General features: G+C 46.6%; 1 protein-coding gene across 1 annotated transcript in view; it reads right to left on the reverse strand.

Annotated features, from left to right (window-relative positions):
* ARID2 (AT-rich interaction domain 2) overlaps window positions 1–17,787 on the reverse strand; it is a 73,121-nt gene that overhangs the window by 40,815 nt on the left and 14,519 nt on the right. The window lies entirely within an intron of this gene.

The raw sequence follows: 17,787 nt of genomic DNA on the forward strand, positions 1-17,787 counted from the left end.
CTGCTTGGATAGAAGTTCAGTGCATCTTTTAAACAAATAGGCGAACACGCACAGTGTAGAAGTACACTACAAAGTTTATTAACACTGAAATCACCCTCTCCAAATAAATACATAGCGTATAGGTACTCTAAGCGCTCCTTACCACGAACGAATTTAACTGTGTAATACACGGTCAGTGAAAGTACATTGATCCATTCACATTTGCGTACATATATTGAGTGTAATGTGCGCATGAAAAAAACGCAGTATGTTCTATTTTACCACGTATTGCGAGTGTACAGCCCGATTGTTCTCTATGGGCTGCGTATTCAATGCTGTACATACACAATATGTTGCACATGTGCGATGTTGAGTACACAACGCCGTTAAGAGACAGAGTGCACATCAGCGTGCATGAGATCTGCTGTCATTCGCAGTGCACAATTGCTGCCTTATGCGGTGATAGTTGGCTCCCATGGAGTGCACCACCCTGCGCTTAACGCACCACGGACCGAGGCCTTAGGCCACTCACACGTATTCAGAAAACGGCACTCAAAGTCGCGGCATTTTACCACGATTTTGAGCAGCGTTTTTGAATGCTTGTCACTGTTTTTTTAATTCAACCCATCACTGTGATGAGCGAGGAGTAGAGCTAGAAGAAACGCGAAAATGCACAAAGATAGAACAGACAGCGTTCGAGCGCTGGCCTGCGAGGCCACATTGAAATCAATGGTGGCATCATACTGTAGTTAGTACGGCGCCCAGGATGCCAAACAGGTCAAACACTCGTTCCAGCAGACGGTATTCTGCCAAATCCTCTCTATTCCCCCCCCCCCCCCCCAATCATCTGCCATTGGGGTAAAGCTCACACATTAGGCCGGGCTCACACACAGCGTTTTGTGGCTCTGGAGCTGGCCACAGTGACCCGATATACTGCCGCGTATGGCGGCGAAATCATACTGTGCATGACAGCATATCTCACACGCACGTCATGTGCAGTACGCCTGGGTTTTTTTTGGTTTGTATTTTCCATGCTGTCCATATGCAGTGTGACTGCGTACAGGTGAGCGTATATATGCGTCCACAGAGAACAATGGTCTCTACCTCGCATTGTTTATACGCTGCAAAATAGAACATGCTGCATTTTTTTTTGTGTTTGTGTATTACGCAATTCCAAAATGCTAATGTAATTGGAACTGCGTACGGCAATATAATGGATTGCCTGCAAGTTACCGCTTATCACACAGACGTACAGCGCCCGCATAATACACGGTAATCATATGCCCGTGTGAGCGCGGCCTTAGATGGTCCCCCACTTCCACCAAAAGCAATGGGTTCATCGAACATTGATCTAATGTATACGGCCACCTTTAAATGCAACGCAACAAAATAATACAAAAAAAAACACATTATAGAAATAGCAGAATAAAAAAAGTCATTCTTGGCTGCAGATAAATATTCTAAAGCTGAAATTAAATAGGAAAGGCTGGGCCATGCTGTTTCCATAACTCCCACAGAAGTCAAGGCATATTATACAATCGGTGCAGCACAGTTTGCTTAACTCCCAGCGGCTTCTACCAGAGTTACAGAAACACAATAGCAAAGAGCACTCAACTGTTTGACATTTCGGCCACCCCAGGGCCGGTGGGGGCCGCAACTACAGGTAGCCAACGGATTGCCCCTGAATATGAAGACAAACATATGAGAAAGACCCCTGTCACACAAGCATAATGCATCCGCACTTGTGTGTCAATACTACTGCCAACCCATAGGTCCAAGGCCTATCGGCTACCAACGGGCTTTGCAATATACCGCCGCGGATTTCCACTGCAGGAGAACACACTGTCACTGCGATTTTCTGTGGTGAACCCATTATGATGGGTTCATTGTGCAAAATCGTGACATGCTGTGATCTTCATACACGAACAGAAAGTTGCCACGATTTTCTGCTCGTGTACATCGGGCTATGCTTTCCATAGTTATCCTATGGAAAACGTTCATTGCGTTACGCACGTGCGATTTATTGCTGTGGACAGGAGGCCTAACAGTGCAAACTAATGTCATCACAGATCCCTAAGATGATGTCAGCTTAGACCCCCCATCAGACCAGGACCTGCGGACGCAATACGGCTGCACAAATGCACTCCAATCAAATTGGAAATAATTTAAATATTAAGAGAAAGTATGTATGTTTTTTTTGGGGGGGGGGGGGGGTGGAAAAAACAGCATACAGCATAAGCCTTTATTATTATTAACGGTAAAAAAAACGTACAGTTGCTATGGACAAACACAAAGTTTTCTCAAAAACATTTTTTAACAAGAAGCCGTAGATAACCTAAAACAATGCATCTCTCCTGCAGTGGAATCCATAACAAAGGCTGTGCCAGGGCACATCTGGGTAGAACTGGACTACCTACTTGATATCTACCAAGTCACAAGAGAAAACATCTGTAAGGTGCATTAAAAACTTGGAGTTTTACTATCTTTTTGCGTCATTCTAAATGTTGGCTCTTTACTTGTGCCCCATTCTTTTTGAATTCCCCTGCATAGTCCGGCATTCCTCACATTTCTCTAAATCATAAAGCATGTAAATTCCAGTAGGTTTTGCTCACATCTATATTGGGGAACACAGGTTTTCACATCCAGGAGGAAGGGCAACACCTATATATAGATAACACAGGAACCAACATTCACAATAAAATATAGCCACAGCTCACCTCCTCCCACATCCTGCACAAGGACCTCTGCACAGGTCAGAGCATGCCCAACACACTCTCCCACAGAAGTCGTTGGGTCAGCTCCAGTCTCTAAATACTATTAAAAGCAGTTCAGGCAAGATGGCGCCCATAAGCATGTACAGAAAAAAAAATACACATTCTTAAGGGGGTTAAAAACATATATCCCAATATACACCTTATATAGATGTTCTTTTTGAATCTGCTGCAGCAATGTAAATAACACAACTCTTCTGTGCATGGGCTTCCCGTCAGGTGATATCCATTCTTCTGAATGTGTTCTTATATCCATGGAGATCACATGACAGGAAGGCCATTCATGCTACCATAGAACCCGAAGAGCAAATCAACTATTTATATCGCTACAGACATTAAACCGACAACTTTAGTAAATGTGTTATTTTTTCTTTATGCTCCCCTCAGCACATGATGGGCCTTGTATGTAACCCCGGGGATACAGACTTTGTCCAATGCAACCGCAGTACAACGCTAAGGCAACTTGTATGCATTTAAGCTATAGATGTGGTCACATGTCATTCAGATGAAAACCTTGCATTCATTGCATTTCCCAGATCAGTCTGCCTCAGTCCTATAGTAATGGCACACACCAGCAATCAGGTTTCCTGCTCCTCTCCAGGTTACAAGTTATGATGGGACTTTTTGCTCCCGGTAAAAGCTTTTAGCCTCGGTGTTGCGCACTTCTCTTCTATATTACAAATCAACAGCTGAAACCTACATAAAACCGGGATGTCGTTTATGGGAGGGAATCACATTTTTTCTTTAGCCCTTTGAGAATAATACCCACAAAACTTATACAATTGAAATAGGAATCACTGATGTGAAGTCGTCGGTATTCATCCCATTCCTCTACGGTTCTGAGAGAATAAGACGGCCGTACATGAAGCAGGATTATCCATTATGAATAGGACAAAGGCATAAAAGGGAAGAGGGAAAAAAAACCGACTAACTTTATAGAGGATTATGAGGACTCGTATCAGTCCAACAGATCTGAGAACGGCAGGAAAATTACCTTAAAGCTAATCTCCAATCAGATCAGCAGACCATTATACACACACATACTTAGATTGATATTAGCCTGACAAGATGGAAATTGGCCGGAAACGTATACCTGTGACCGTACCCTCGTATACCTGTGACCATACCCTCGTATACCTGTGACCGTACCCTCGTATACCTGTGACCGTACCCTCGTATACCTGTGACTGTACCCTCGGGCCTTGTTCACACGCCTCTGAAGTGTGAGACCTACGGCAGCAAAATCTAAAAATCCAATGTAGATTTCAACATTTTAAAAATCGGCAGAACTTGGAGGCTGAGATGGCTTTACCCCGTCAATGGGGCAACTCAATGCAGATTCTGGGCAGAAACCACATCAGGAATGACAGTTCAATTTTTTTTCCAAAGATCTATGCCATGCCTAAATCCATGGCACTACACAGTGTAAACCGGGCCTTAGGATCCAAGCCAGAAATGGATCCGGCAGGGGGAAGTCTATCCTTTGGACCCACTTCTAACTTTAACTCACAAAAACTGCATGCAGAACGGCCTCAGAACACCTGTGTGGTACAAGTCTTTAAAGTTGTCTTCTAGTGGACATTTACAGGATTGTCACACCTACACGATATGGCAAGAGGCATGTGAACGTCACAGTTGAGGTGTTTCATGTAAACTCCCATATTGAGAACAAGTTCCCTTAACCCACATCCTGCCTTATGAGGGTGCTTCACTTGCTCTTTTGATCCTGTTCTATGGGTATTACATCCAATTCACACCAGGTCTTCATGACCCTCCCTTCGTGCACACGTTGGAACAGGACAGCGCCTTCCCTAAACCTTTACCACGAAGATGGAAGAAAGCAATTGTCCAAAATGTTGTGTGTGGAAATAAGGGACCTGTACCCCAAACCCTGAAAAACAGCCCATCCTCATAACCCCCCTGTGCCGGACGTTACAGTAGGCAGCATTCTGTGGGCAACTGCCATCACCCACCGCCAGACCGTGACACACGATTCATCACTCCGCAGACTGTCCCCGCTGCTCCAGGGTCAGTACTGGGCTCCAACTATTACCCACAAGCCAAGCTACTAAACTGAAAGATTCAGGAGTCTAATTAGTCAGCGGTCCAATGTACATACATGATTTCTTATATTGCTCCTAAAAAATGAAATCCAAGCTGTGATTGGTCGCTACGAGCAAAGACACTTTCTTTTAACCCATTTTCCATTGCCCCCTACCGTGTGAGGTGCTGCAGCCGTCCTCCTTCCAATCCCTCCTTTTCCGCCTCTCAGGGCGGCCTCACATGGATACATTTGTGCACATAAAACACAGAATAGAACCCTTTGATTTCAATGGTGTAGTTCTTTTTCTTTTGCGCACATTTCTCACACGCACAAATAGGACCGGCTCTATCTCTTTACGTATTTGTGCAGCAAAGTCCCCATAGAAGTCTGTGAGAGGTGCCCAAATATACACACTATATGCATGGGGATGCGCAATACGCTGCAGGGAGAGAACACCTCTAAGCTTCATCATGCAAAACCGCTTCTTAAATAAGGGCGAGGGACGGGGTGTTGTGTGCGCATATGAATAAGCCTGCATGCGCAAAAACGTACAGTACTGTGGGCAGAAAGACAAGCGAATCAACCTAGTTCACTGTGTGAATGAGGCTTTTGCGTGCATTAGCGTATTTTACTGTATCTTTTCCTGCCCGCAGGACATGTTCATTACCATATAGCAAACAAACAGATTAAAATGGCTAATTATATCCAGATGTGTCCATTTTCCCACAGAATTATGCAGTTTTTCACACATCTCCTTCCATATTGCGCGCACATTTGTGCACCCCCATTGACTTCTATGGGGACCTTTGGTGCACAAATGCACAGAAAGATAGAGCAGGTTCTAACTTTTCTTGTGCTGCACATAAAACTCGCGCATATAAAGGGAATCCATTGAAATCAATGAGTTCTATTCACTTTGTATTGCGCACGCAAATGCATCCGTGTAAAGCCAGCCTTACAGTCAAGTTTTGAACTTGAAAATGTAAAATTGAGGACGGGAGAAGTGCCCGCTGCAGGCCCAGTACAACGGGCAGAGAGGCGCAACTTCAGGGCCCAATGCAAAATCTAACACAAACCAAAAATACTGGTGTCCTGTATGGCAGAGATGCCTTTGACTCCCTCACACGGCACAAAACCCGGGTGCTAATTCCACCATTGCCCTCCCTACAGCTACATCCCCTTTGGGTACTTATTAAATTATCTTCTTAGGCCGGGCTCACATGAGCGCAAGTTTACCGCGTATCACACTTGCGATGTACGCACGTCTGATACGCGGTCATTTGAGGGCACATTGTCTGTTTCGCTCACATTTGCGTGTATGCATTACATAATACCGAGCACAAACATGAATGCAGCATGTTCTATTTTGCCACATATTACATGCAAAAGAGCCTATTGTTCTCTATGGGCACGTGATCAACGCTGCCCATACGCAACTACATTGTACAGGTGTACAGGTGGCGTATACAAGTGTTGTTGCAAAGAGACAGGTCAGGAAATTTACACAAGAACAGAACATGGACCGCGCAGTACAATAAATCGCTGTCATACACGGCGATAGGCTGACTAACCGACACCTCCACAGCGGTAAAACCCTGCGTGACTCACGGTGTTTTACACATACGCTCATACGTTAAATTAAAGGGGTTGTCCGGCCATAAACATTAGGTCTCACTACTTCTGTTTGCCCAATACAATGCACTTTGTAATATACATTGTGCATTGTAAATTAGGCAAACAGAAGTTATTCACTTACCTCCTGGCTGCCCCCCCCTGTGTTGCTCCTCGGTTGCCATGGTTCCTGGTTCTGACAAGTCTCTTCTCCTCTTCTTGTCGGGACGACCGGGGACGCGCCTCTCCAGCACAGCTCTGCGCAGGTGCAGAAGAACTTCAGCCTGGGAAGCTGCCTGCAGGGGAGGCGTGGCTGCTGGCTCTTCAACTCCAAGGTAAGAATGAGAGGAGGGGCGGGCTCTCGTGGGGGGGGGGGGGGGGGAGGAGGGATGGATGGATGTGTGTGTGCAAGTGGCTGTCAGAAGTCCCGGGGGGGGAGGGGGGGGGGGGGGGGGGGGAAACGGACTCTGGGGGGGGGGCATGTGTAGGGGGGGTACTGCGGAGGCCACTGGGGGGGGGGGGGAATACTGGGGGGGAGCACTGTTGAGGGGGGACTGTGGAGAATGCTGTGGTTGGGGGGAATGAGGGGGGCTACTTTGGAGGGCACTGTAGGGGTGACACTGGGGGGCATGTGTAGGGGGTACTGTAGAGGGCACTGTTTGTGGCACTGTGGGGGATCATTAGGGGGGCACTGTGGGAGAGTGCACTGTGGGGGGGTCATTGTGAGGGGGGGGGGGGTCGCTGTGGGAGGGGGACTATGAGGGCATGTGTGTGTGGGGAAATGTTTTGTTTCACTTTAGCAGGGTGGGGGGGCAGTAGGTAGCCTTGCAGTGGGGGGCTGCAGGAGAGTTCTCTCTCGGCTCTCCCCCGCCCCTCTGTAAACACTAGCACTGCGTATAGTGAATGCAGTCATGCCAGGATTTTATCCTGACGAGTGTATAACGCAGTCTCCCCTGGCCACACCCCCTCTGATTATAGTATGCAGCAGGGGGCGGGGCCTGGGCGGGGAGAGACTGTAGAGCAGTTCATTAGAGGTGGGCGTGTCGTGGGCGGGGCTAGGACGTGAGCTTTGGGAGGCCATGAAATCCTGCCTTTTCATGTCTCTTACTACCATCGGGAGCGCGCACACAGAAGAGGGAGAGCGCAGAGAGGCGCCATCTTTGAAAGCTGCAGTGAAGATCAGAATCTAAGGTAAGAAACTGACATTCCAGCTGATCTGCCGGCCGGTTTGAGCCCCTGTATGCTGTCTGTTACTATCCTTACTGAAAGGAAAGCAGCAGCATTATAAAAATTTTTACCCTGTGTGGCCGGACAACTCCTTTAATTCTGCAGGCCAGTATGATTATGCCAATACCAAACATACAGTTTGATTTTTTGCAACTTTTTATCAAGAGATGCAGAAATTGGATTTGGATTTAAAAAAAAAAAAAAAAAAGGCTAAAAAAGGGAGAACTGATACTTTGGATACACAACAAGGTATGAAGGTACTAAGTTTACCAGTATGATTTACATAAGGGCTAATGCCCACGGACGGATTTCTGCTGCGTTTCCGAGGCGGAAAACAGCAGTGGAATCCTGCAGCTATTAGGTTCTATTGAGCCTAATAGCTTCCAGCTGCCAATGCTCACATGCGGAATTCTGCCACGGATTTCCGCTGCGGGAAAAAAAAATTGTGACATGTTCTATTTCACCACAGATTTCCGTAGCAGGAGCTCTCCATTAGGCCCCCTGTCCACGGCAGTGTATTCGCCGGCGGCCGATGCTTCCCATAGCATTGCTATGGAAAGCGCCGCCACCTGCCCATGAGCGGAGAATCGTTGCGATTATGGCCCATCGACAGCCGGCCTTAATATAGTATTAATAGAGACCGCGGAAATCCGCGATCACTCACGTTTTTAAACGCAGTACTCCCACAGCGGCAGTCCAAGTTAGGCCGACTGCAGTCGGCCAGATCGGATCCGGCTGCAAGAATTCTTGCAGCGGGACCCAACCCGAGCGTCTGCAGAGAGCAGCGCGGCACTCACCTGCTCCCGCGGCCCAGGCTCTTTCATGTGCCGGCACATGCGCAGAGCGGAGCCGGCGGCCGGGGAGTGACGTGCCCCGCACAGAAATAGAGCGTGCCGCGATTTGTTTGAAACGCGAAAATTCGCGCGGCCAAATCAATGCCGTCTGCCTAGGATTGCGCTTGCTAACGCAATCCTATGGCAGCTTCCATGGGTGGAAATTCCGCGGCTTTCCCGCGGAATTTCCGCCTGTCTGCAGGCGGCCTTACTCAGACATTATAAACATATAACACAGGGACTACTTTATTTACTACACAGCAGTAGTTACATAATTATTAATCTTCATATTACATGAACAGGCAGTGGATATTCAGTGACTGAAACTACTAAAAGTCTAAGTTTATCCTTAAAGGGGTTTTCCCAGGACCCAAAATTGCCTCACGACCCCTCTGTACTTCCTGGTTACTGCTGACCAGAACATGTGACTGCTGCGGCCAATCACTGGCTCTAGAAGTCACTGCTGTGGCCATTCTTTGGCTGCAGCAGTCACATGACCCGGTCTTTTACAGAAGTAACAATCCGCAGAAGTAACCTGCAGGCTGCGGATTGTCTACAAATTCATGGAATATCATATCATTAAGCAAAAATATATCCCCTTATCCTTTAGCATCCCCCCCCCCCCCCCTGGGAGGATGGACATTTTAATTTGCTATGTTAAAAATATGAAGAGTTTGTTTTTTAAAAAATTACTGGATTTTGTCTTATTTTTGCAATTTGAAAAAAAAAACAAAAAACAACCTGCATCTTTTTAGTTGTATACAAGTCATCAAACAATCATAGTTTAATTTACTACAATACTGGCAATATTTTGTACAAGTACAAAAATCACCAGAAATAAAAGCATGTTACAATGCATCCTCCTAAGCAGAGTAGTCCTAACCCCACCGCTACTCTCCTCTGACGCTAGAAGTCATAAGTATATTCACTAAGTAAATATAGATAAAAAGAATTACAAACACATGGAACATAAAATGTAAGACAACAGCCAACAGCTTTCAGGAATGTTATGTGAGCGCCCCGCATAGCCCGACTCAAAAACGTAAGTTATGATCATAAAAAGATAAAATATAAAGTCCTGCATCCTTCTTACAACCAAACAGGGATATGGACCTTGGTAAAACTATTAGCAAAGACTGCTGTTCCGTCTGGCAACAGTAGAAGCCAATGATTGACTCACCAGATGTATTCATACTTGTAAAATATAGGCCAAACATAGATCTAGTAAACCATTCTAGGAGGCAGCAGTGTACGCAGGATCACTGGGAAACGGGAGAGGGGCTGTTATATACACAAACCCTTGGTGGATGAAATAGTAGGGATTGCTTCAATCCCCTGCTACTAAGCTATGGCAGCTCAATACAACCTCAGCCACACATTGTGACGAGACTCATCCTAATAAGATCTGTAAAGTGACTGTAGTATGGAACTTACAAGGGCACACAATTGTAAGAAACAGGTAAATCATGTCCACTATGGGCATATATTCTGCACCGATTGTAGTACTACAATGCTGCAGAGGGATGAGAAATGACCATTTGCCCTTCCAACAAGATACAATGTGCCTCTGTCCATGGGAAATCTCACTGGTGACCCCACAAGAAGCCAACACAGTAGCAGCATATGTAACCCATGGGGACATACCCAGTGTCTGGCCTGTACATGCACTAGCCACGGCGACCTCCTGGCCCTTCCTTACAAGAGAATAGCGTAGTTCCTGGGCACGACAGCAGTCCTAGTCAGCGGCATATGGCACACAGTGGCCAATAGTAGATCAGGGCTTCCATGTTCCAATAGTAGATCAGGGCTTCCTGTTACTACAGAGATGCCTTTGTACTGCTTGGAGACCTAATCTGAAATCTCCTCCTGTAGTCTAGATAGCACCCCTCTGGGAACCTGTGTGTATCCAAAAACAGCTAAAATATAGATAGTAAGGGGTTCCTAAACTAATTTGGGTGTGGACCTCCAAATCAACATCGCCACCATCCTTAGGCCAGTTGTACATGAACTTAGCAAGTAGCTCCATGGTTGGTCACATGCCTGTATTATAGGCACACAAGTGCTCCCATGGAACTGGTCTCAGGTTTAACCCCTTAGGCCTCCCTCACACAGGGCGTTTTTGTACAGTGTTTAGCGCTGCGTTTTCAGCCCTGTGCTAAACTCTGTACAAGGCTCCCATTCATTTCAATGGGGCTGCTCACATAATGCTGAGAATGCTGCGTTTTGAAAGCGCTGCATGTGCTATCCTTGGGCTTTTTCAGCTTAGTCTCCCATTGAAATGAATGGGCAGCGTTCTCAGCTGTGCTGAAAACGCTGTTAACGTAGCGTTGAAAAACGCAGCGTTTTTGCAAACGTCCTGTGTGAGAGGCCTTAGTGAGTAAGCCCATTTATGCCATAATGATCAATTCATTTTCCCGTCAGCATTGCCATATGAGGGCTTGCTTTTTGCGGGACAAGTTGTATTTTTCAATGGCATCATTTTTTGGGTACATATATTTTTATTTTTAAGGGATTAGGGGAAAACAAAATTCTGCCCTTTGTTTTTTGGATTTCATTTTTACGGTGTTCGGTGTGGGGAATAATGCGATCACCGCACTGTCAGCACAATTCCGGTCATACCAAGTTTATGCAGTTTATGTTGTGATATTTTTGTATACAAAAAATGATTTTTCTTTATTTTTAAAGATTAGCTTTTGTGTTGCTGCAATCCAAGAGCCATAGCATTTTTATTTCTCTATCGCCAGAGCTCTAGAAGGGCTTGTTTTTTTGCAGGATGAACTCTAGTCTTCATTTATGTAATTTTTGGCAACATATTACATTTTGATTGCTTTTTATTCCATATTTTTCTAGAGGCAAGATTAAAGGGGTTGTCCCGCGCCGAAACGGGGTTTTTTTTTTTTTCAACCCCCCCCCCCCCCCCCCCCCCCCCCGTTCGGCGCGAGACAACCCCGATGCAGGGACTGAAAAAAAGAACAGCACAGCGCTTACCTGAATCCCCGCGCTCCGGTGACTTCTATACTTACCGGTTGAAGATGGCCGCTGGTATCCTCTCCCTCCGTGGACCGCAGCTCTTCTGTGCGGTCCATTGCCGATTCCAGCCTCCTGATTGGCTGGAATCGGCACGTGACGGGGCGGAGCTACACGGAGCCCCATTAAGATAAGAAGACCCGGACTGTGCAAGCGCGTCTAATTTGGCCATTCGACCATTTTAGACGGCGAAAATTAGACGGGCTCCATGGAAACGAGGACGCCAGCAACGGAGCAGGTAAGTGAAAAACTTTTTATAACTTCTGTATGGCTCATAATTAATGCACAATGTACATTACAAAGTGCATTAATATGGCCATACAGAAGTGTATAGACCCACTTGCTGCCGCGGGACAACCCCTTTAATGAAGTCTGCAATTCTGGCATGCTTTTATGGCATTTTCTGTGCAGGATAAATAACATGTTAAATTAATTCTCCAGGCCAGTACGATTAGGTCAGTACTAGAGATGAGCGAGTATACTTGCGTAAGGCACTTTACTCGAGCGAGTAGTGCCTTAGCCGAATATCTCCCTGCTCATCTCTAAAGATTCGGGGGCCGGCGGGGGGAGGGGAGCGGCGGGGAGATCTCTCTCTCCCCCTCTCCCCCCCGCAACTCACCTGTCACCAGCCCCCCGAATCTTTACAGACGAGCGGGGAGATACTCGGCTAAGGCACTACTCGCTCGAGTAAAGTGCCTTAAGCAAGTATACTCGCTCATCTCTAGTCAGCACCAAATTTAGATAATTTTATTTTTTTTGCAACTTTTTCACGTGAGACGCACAAATAGTCCCCCCATTCTTTTGAATGGGGTCATACAAAGGAATCGTGGCATGCCCTATCCTCGGGCATGCCCTTGCGTCGCATATAGTTTTCAATTGCGCAGACAAAGCATCGCACCGCATACTAGGTGCACACGGTGCAATGTTTCCCATTGAAAATACTTTATGATCCTCTGCCGCCGCGCCGATGTCGGTTTTTGATGCATTGTTTTTGCCAAGCACTGGACTGCATACAAAAACAGCCTGACAAAAGGTGGTGACCAACAGTAGGCAAACTAATTCATGACACTTAGAAGCACAGCCTTGCCTCACATATATCGTGTTTCCACACTAATAAGCCCTACCATGAGGTCATTCAATGAATGGCTGTGATTGGTTAATCGAGCGCCGGCTCTAATTGGCCGACGCGGCACTTAATGAACCAATCAGAGCAATCGCTTACTGGAGGTGGGGTATTCAAGCCCTGCAAATAGAAAGAAATGCTGTGTCGGCATTTAGAGGTACATGGAAGCCTGCAGCAGTGCCAGAGACCAGCGCGAGGGACCCGAACACCGTCTACTAGGCGAGTATTATAAGGCATCCTCTGAAAATAAGACACTGCCTCTTGGGGGAGGGGGGGGGATTAATATAAGACTGTCTTATTTTTGGGGACACATGGTAGGAGAGCAGGCTGTGTTCCTAGTACAATTTACACTACATATACAGCTAGAAGGCATCATGATGTACACCATAAGGGCTCTTCTACACTTGCGTTTTTCACGCGCTATCGCTGCGGTTTTTAACCTACACGTCAATGGGACTTTATAATGTTAAAAACGCATCGCACATAAATCAAAAAGCACAAACTTGCGATTTTTGTGCGATGTGTTTTCAACATTATAAAGTACCATTAACATTCTTTTTTTAACATTAAAAGTGTGGAAGAGCCCTAAGGGTATGTCCACACGTATGTAAACACTACAGATTTTTGTTAGCGCTATAGGCCTCTCACACAGATGGTTTATTTTACAGAGTTTGGCCGCCTGCACACGGGCAGAAATCCCGCGGCGGGATTTCCGCCACTGAAAGCCTGTATAGGAGTGCATTACAATACGCACTCCTATGCAGACGGCCGCGGTTTGGCCACGCGAAATCTCGCGCGGCAAACAAACCGCGGCATTTCCTATTTTTGTGCGGGGCTCGCAGAGCCTCGCACAGAAACGTCACTCACCCGGCCGCCGTCTCCGGACTGCACATGCGCCGGCTACCCGGCAGCCGGCACATGAAAGAGCCGGGGCCGCCAGGCGCGGGAGAGTACGCGCTCGTCTCTGCAGGCGCTTGGGTCAGGTCCCGCGGCGAGAATTCTCGCCGCCGGATCCGACCCGCTCGTCTGCAGGCGGCCTTTACCACGTTTTCAACATCCACTAAAACTGCTGCCCCAAGCCTCCATTCATTTCAATGGGGCCTCTCAGACAAGCGTTTTAGTGCAGCATTTTTAGCGTGTGCTAAATGGAACGCTCTAGGTTCCGTTTTACAGTGTTTCAGAGTGTTTTTGACGTCTTACATCGCCCATTGACATGAATGTGCCGCGTTAAAAACACAGTTTAATAGCGTTTGTAACTCTACTTGCTATAATACCAGGAGGGGGGACAAAGTGGTGACATCGGCAGCTTTCTTTGCCTGCACATTTTGTGCAGTAACAAGGCAGGCAAACTCACAAAAATACTGCTCTGCACGCTGTAAAATGCTGCGGTTTTACAATCGCTTGTGTAAGCGTGGCCTTACAGCGCAAGCTATGTGGATGAGAGTCCAATAAAACCGCATCAACACACGGCAGTGTAAATTACCTTGTGGTGCGGACGTTAAATCCACAGCTTGTAAATATATATTCACCCCTTCAATAAGGGAGTGCCAGCCATGGCGAGTCTGCACTACAATCCACAACACTGAGCTATAGGCCAAGGCCGGTCACACAAGTGTATGCACACAACGCTGCCTGCATAGTATAGCGTTTAACAGCTGTGTGAGACAGCTAGTGCTGCGTATGGCCGCCACATTGCACTGCGCATGACAGCGTGTGTGACTTCTTGTTGGTTTCTTTTTTTATTTCCTGCTCTCTTATCGGTGTTGTATATGAATGCCGCACATACGTAATGTAATTTCATATGTACAGGGTTTATTACACGTGCGTACGATGCAGTAAAATAGAACATGCTGCATTCCTTTTTATACATGTATTGTATGCAAAAAAAACGCAACACAGCACATCTACATGTATGTAGTAGGGAAGGAGGATTCTATATGGGACTGTACATATGCTGGATGTGGCAGAAGAGAGAATAAGATAGCTTACATGGGCCTGTATGTTGGAGGGATATGTTGAGGGGCTGAAGGTGGGAGTGGGGGGTGTTAAGTTTTTTGTTTTTTTTATACAGGACTCTAAGAGAAGATGATGGGAGAGAGAGAGTGGCATTTACATGGGACTGTAAGTTGGGGGTTGAAGGGAGGGGATAGATCTTTCTTTGCATGGGACTGTATGATGGAGAAGATGAAGGGAGGGAAAGTGTTTTTACCTGGCACAGTATGATGGAGTTGATTTTGCGGAGGAAAGTACTATAAGCAGAGGGACCACAAGGGGTCACCATAACTAAGAAGGGCCACAAGAGGGCACTATAAGGAGGGACACAGAGAGGCAGTATAGCTAAGGGCTCCTTTACATGAACATATGGTCACAGAATATTACACACACGGGTTTTGTGCACCTAATACGCTGTACCAATCTGCCATAAAGCTCCCACGTTGCCGCTTACAAGAACTGCGCAAAATACGTGTGCAATAAAGAGTGCAGCATGTTCTATCTTGGCGTGTATTACACACGCATACACGCCAACATTGGCAGTATGCAATATCATTGCGTACTTGCTGTGCGCCACACAACTGTCATGTGTGCGTCACGCAGTAAATTACTCGTGTGAAGCCGCCATAAGGCCGGCTGCACACGAGCGTGACGGGCTCCACCGCGGAATATTCCGCGGCGAAGCCCGTCACGGCGCCCCCCAGAGACCCCATACTTACCAGCGGATCCGGCCTCTTCGCTCCCGCATGACGCTTCCCCGCCCACCGCCGCCGCGTCACATAACATGCCCACCGCGCCGGCGGTAGGCGGGAAAGCGTTTCCACGCTATCTTCCGCTGTGTTACAGCGGGAGATAGCGTGAACGGACGGCTTCCATTGACTGCAATGGAAGCCGTCAGCGCGTACACCCGCGGCAAATAGAGCATGCCGTGGGTGAGGACGGGAGATTTCACGGTGCGGAATTCCGCGGTGGAATTCCGCACCGTGTGCCCTGAGCTATTAGGTTCAATAGAACCTAATAGCTGCGGGCAACACAGCGGATTTACGCCGCGAATTACGCGGCGGAAATCCATTCGTGGGAAGGAGGCCTAAGAGGGGCCACTATTTACTATGGGAGAGTTACTGAGAGGGGCACTATGGATACCTGCAGGATGGGAAGAGTGTGCCGAGATGAGTGGGAGCTGGTGACGGTGGTCTGAACCCACGTAGAGAAGTAAAACACCAATCAGAGAAGATGTCATGTGTGATCACTGGAGGTAACTGCACTGTAATCACCATCACTCATAAGCATTCAAAAAGCCATGTGTTCCCCCAAAATGGTATCAGTTACAACCAACTCATTCTACAAAAACAACGTCCTCACAGAGCTCTGATAATGGGAAACTACAGTGATGGCTCTCAGGATACGAGTTAGGTGTTCCATGGTGCAAAGGTAGCAAGAAAAATAAAATGTATACATATTTAGTATCCGTGTAATGGTACCATAATTTACAAGTAATTATAAATATATGCCTTGTTTTAGCCCTCATTACCTGGGTTTGCTGGACGTTCACCTGAAAACTAGTGGCGTATCCTGGCCTAAAGCTTCCATTAACTTCTAAGGGCTCATTTCCACGGCCGTATGCATAAAATGCAGCATGTATCACACAGCGCTTTCCTGTCGTGGGAGCCGGCTATTGCTGCGTATGACAGCTATTGTGCACTGTGTATTTCACGCATGCGGTTGTGCGCAGTGTGACTAGTTTGTTTTTTTACATTTCCCGCTGTGTCTTATAGTGGCGTTGCGTATTCAATGCATTGCATATGTACAGTGTTTAATACGCAACCCATAGGGAACAGAGCTATACGTATGTAATATACTGTAAGACAGAACATTCTGCATTCTTTTTCGCACGTGTATTACACGCAGTGAATATTCGCAAGTGTGAAGGGGTCAATGAAAATCAACGTACTTTCATTGACTCCATTCACCACGTATTCGACAGTGAAATTACGTCCGTGGGAATGAGCCCTAAGGGACAGCCGTGACACAGAATATTGTCCTTTTGGCTGGGCTCAGACAAGCGTAAGATTATCACATATTACACGTGATGTTCATGCATCTGATAAGCGGTAATTTGCAGGCAATCAAATACATTGCCTTACAATGTCTCTCTCCCATTTGTGTTAAGGTATTGCATAATACGCGATTGCAAAAAAAGAACGTAGCACGTTCTATTTTGCTACGTGTTACACGCGTGAGAGACCATTGTTCTCTATGGGCGCATAGTCAACGCTGCCAATACACCATTACACTGAGAATGCGTGGTATATATACATCGCAAGAAATGTAAACTAAATTAAAACCCCAAGAAGACTGCGCATGGGAGTGTATCACACGGGCAGGTTTTAAGTTCATTAAACTAACTTTACATTACTGACAACGGTGCCTTGCACACACAGTGCACAAAATAAAAACCGCAACATGCTCTTTCTTGGCACGTATTACGTGGAAAGGTATTGTATGTGGTCCCGTCAGCATGCAGTATACCCTGTACTGTGTACTAGTGTGCGCTCCCAGCGCGGTACGTGCCGGCAATTACTAGTGTGAGCGGCCTTAGCAGCACATTTTTATACTGGAATCTGTAGCTTTTTTTTTAACAAATCCTATGTTTACAAGAAGGACATAGTTTTCTGTTTTCTTAGCAACTAGTAAAAAAAATTGCAGTGCATTAATATTTTTAAGGGTAAATAATTTACAAAGTACATCTTGTCACAGATCCAACATGCAAAGTACTTAAATGCTAGATGATTAATTATAGGCTGTACACTTCTAGGCTACCTACACAACCTATGCTATAAATGAAGAAAGCTGAAACTGTATGACAAATCTTGAATACTTCCAAACAGACACAGGAAGCCTAACAAGATATAGGGTTGGAAACCATCACATTACTGCATGGCTTTATTGGTAAGCACAAGCTACAGCAGCTGAGCCCTCTGCTAACTTTCCCAGGCAGTCCGGCACACTTCACAGTAGACCGAGTGAGCTGCCGTCTATTTGTACGCTGCTGTAGTCACTGCAGACTCACGTGTGTAGTCCGTCTACCACAACCAATGGGGAGACAGCCGGAATAGTAAAGGCAAGCCCTGATGACAGCCTCCGCTTGTACACACTGCCTGTCTGATCCTCAGCTCCACC

Source organism: Eleutherodactylus coqui, chromosome 2 (assembly GCF_035609145.1).
Source record: "Eleutherodactylus coqui strain aEleCoq1 chromosome 2, aEleCoq1.hap1, whole genome shotgun sequence".
Taxonomy (NCBI): Eukaryota; Metazoa; Chordata; class Amphibia; order Anura; family Eleutherodactylidae; genus Eleutherodactylus; species Eleutherodactylus coqui.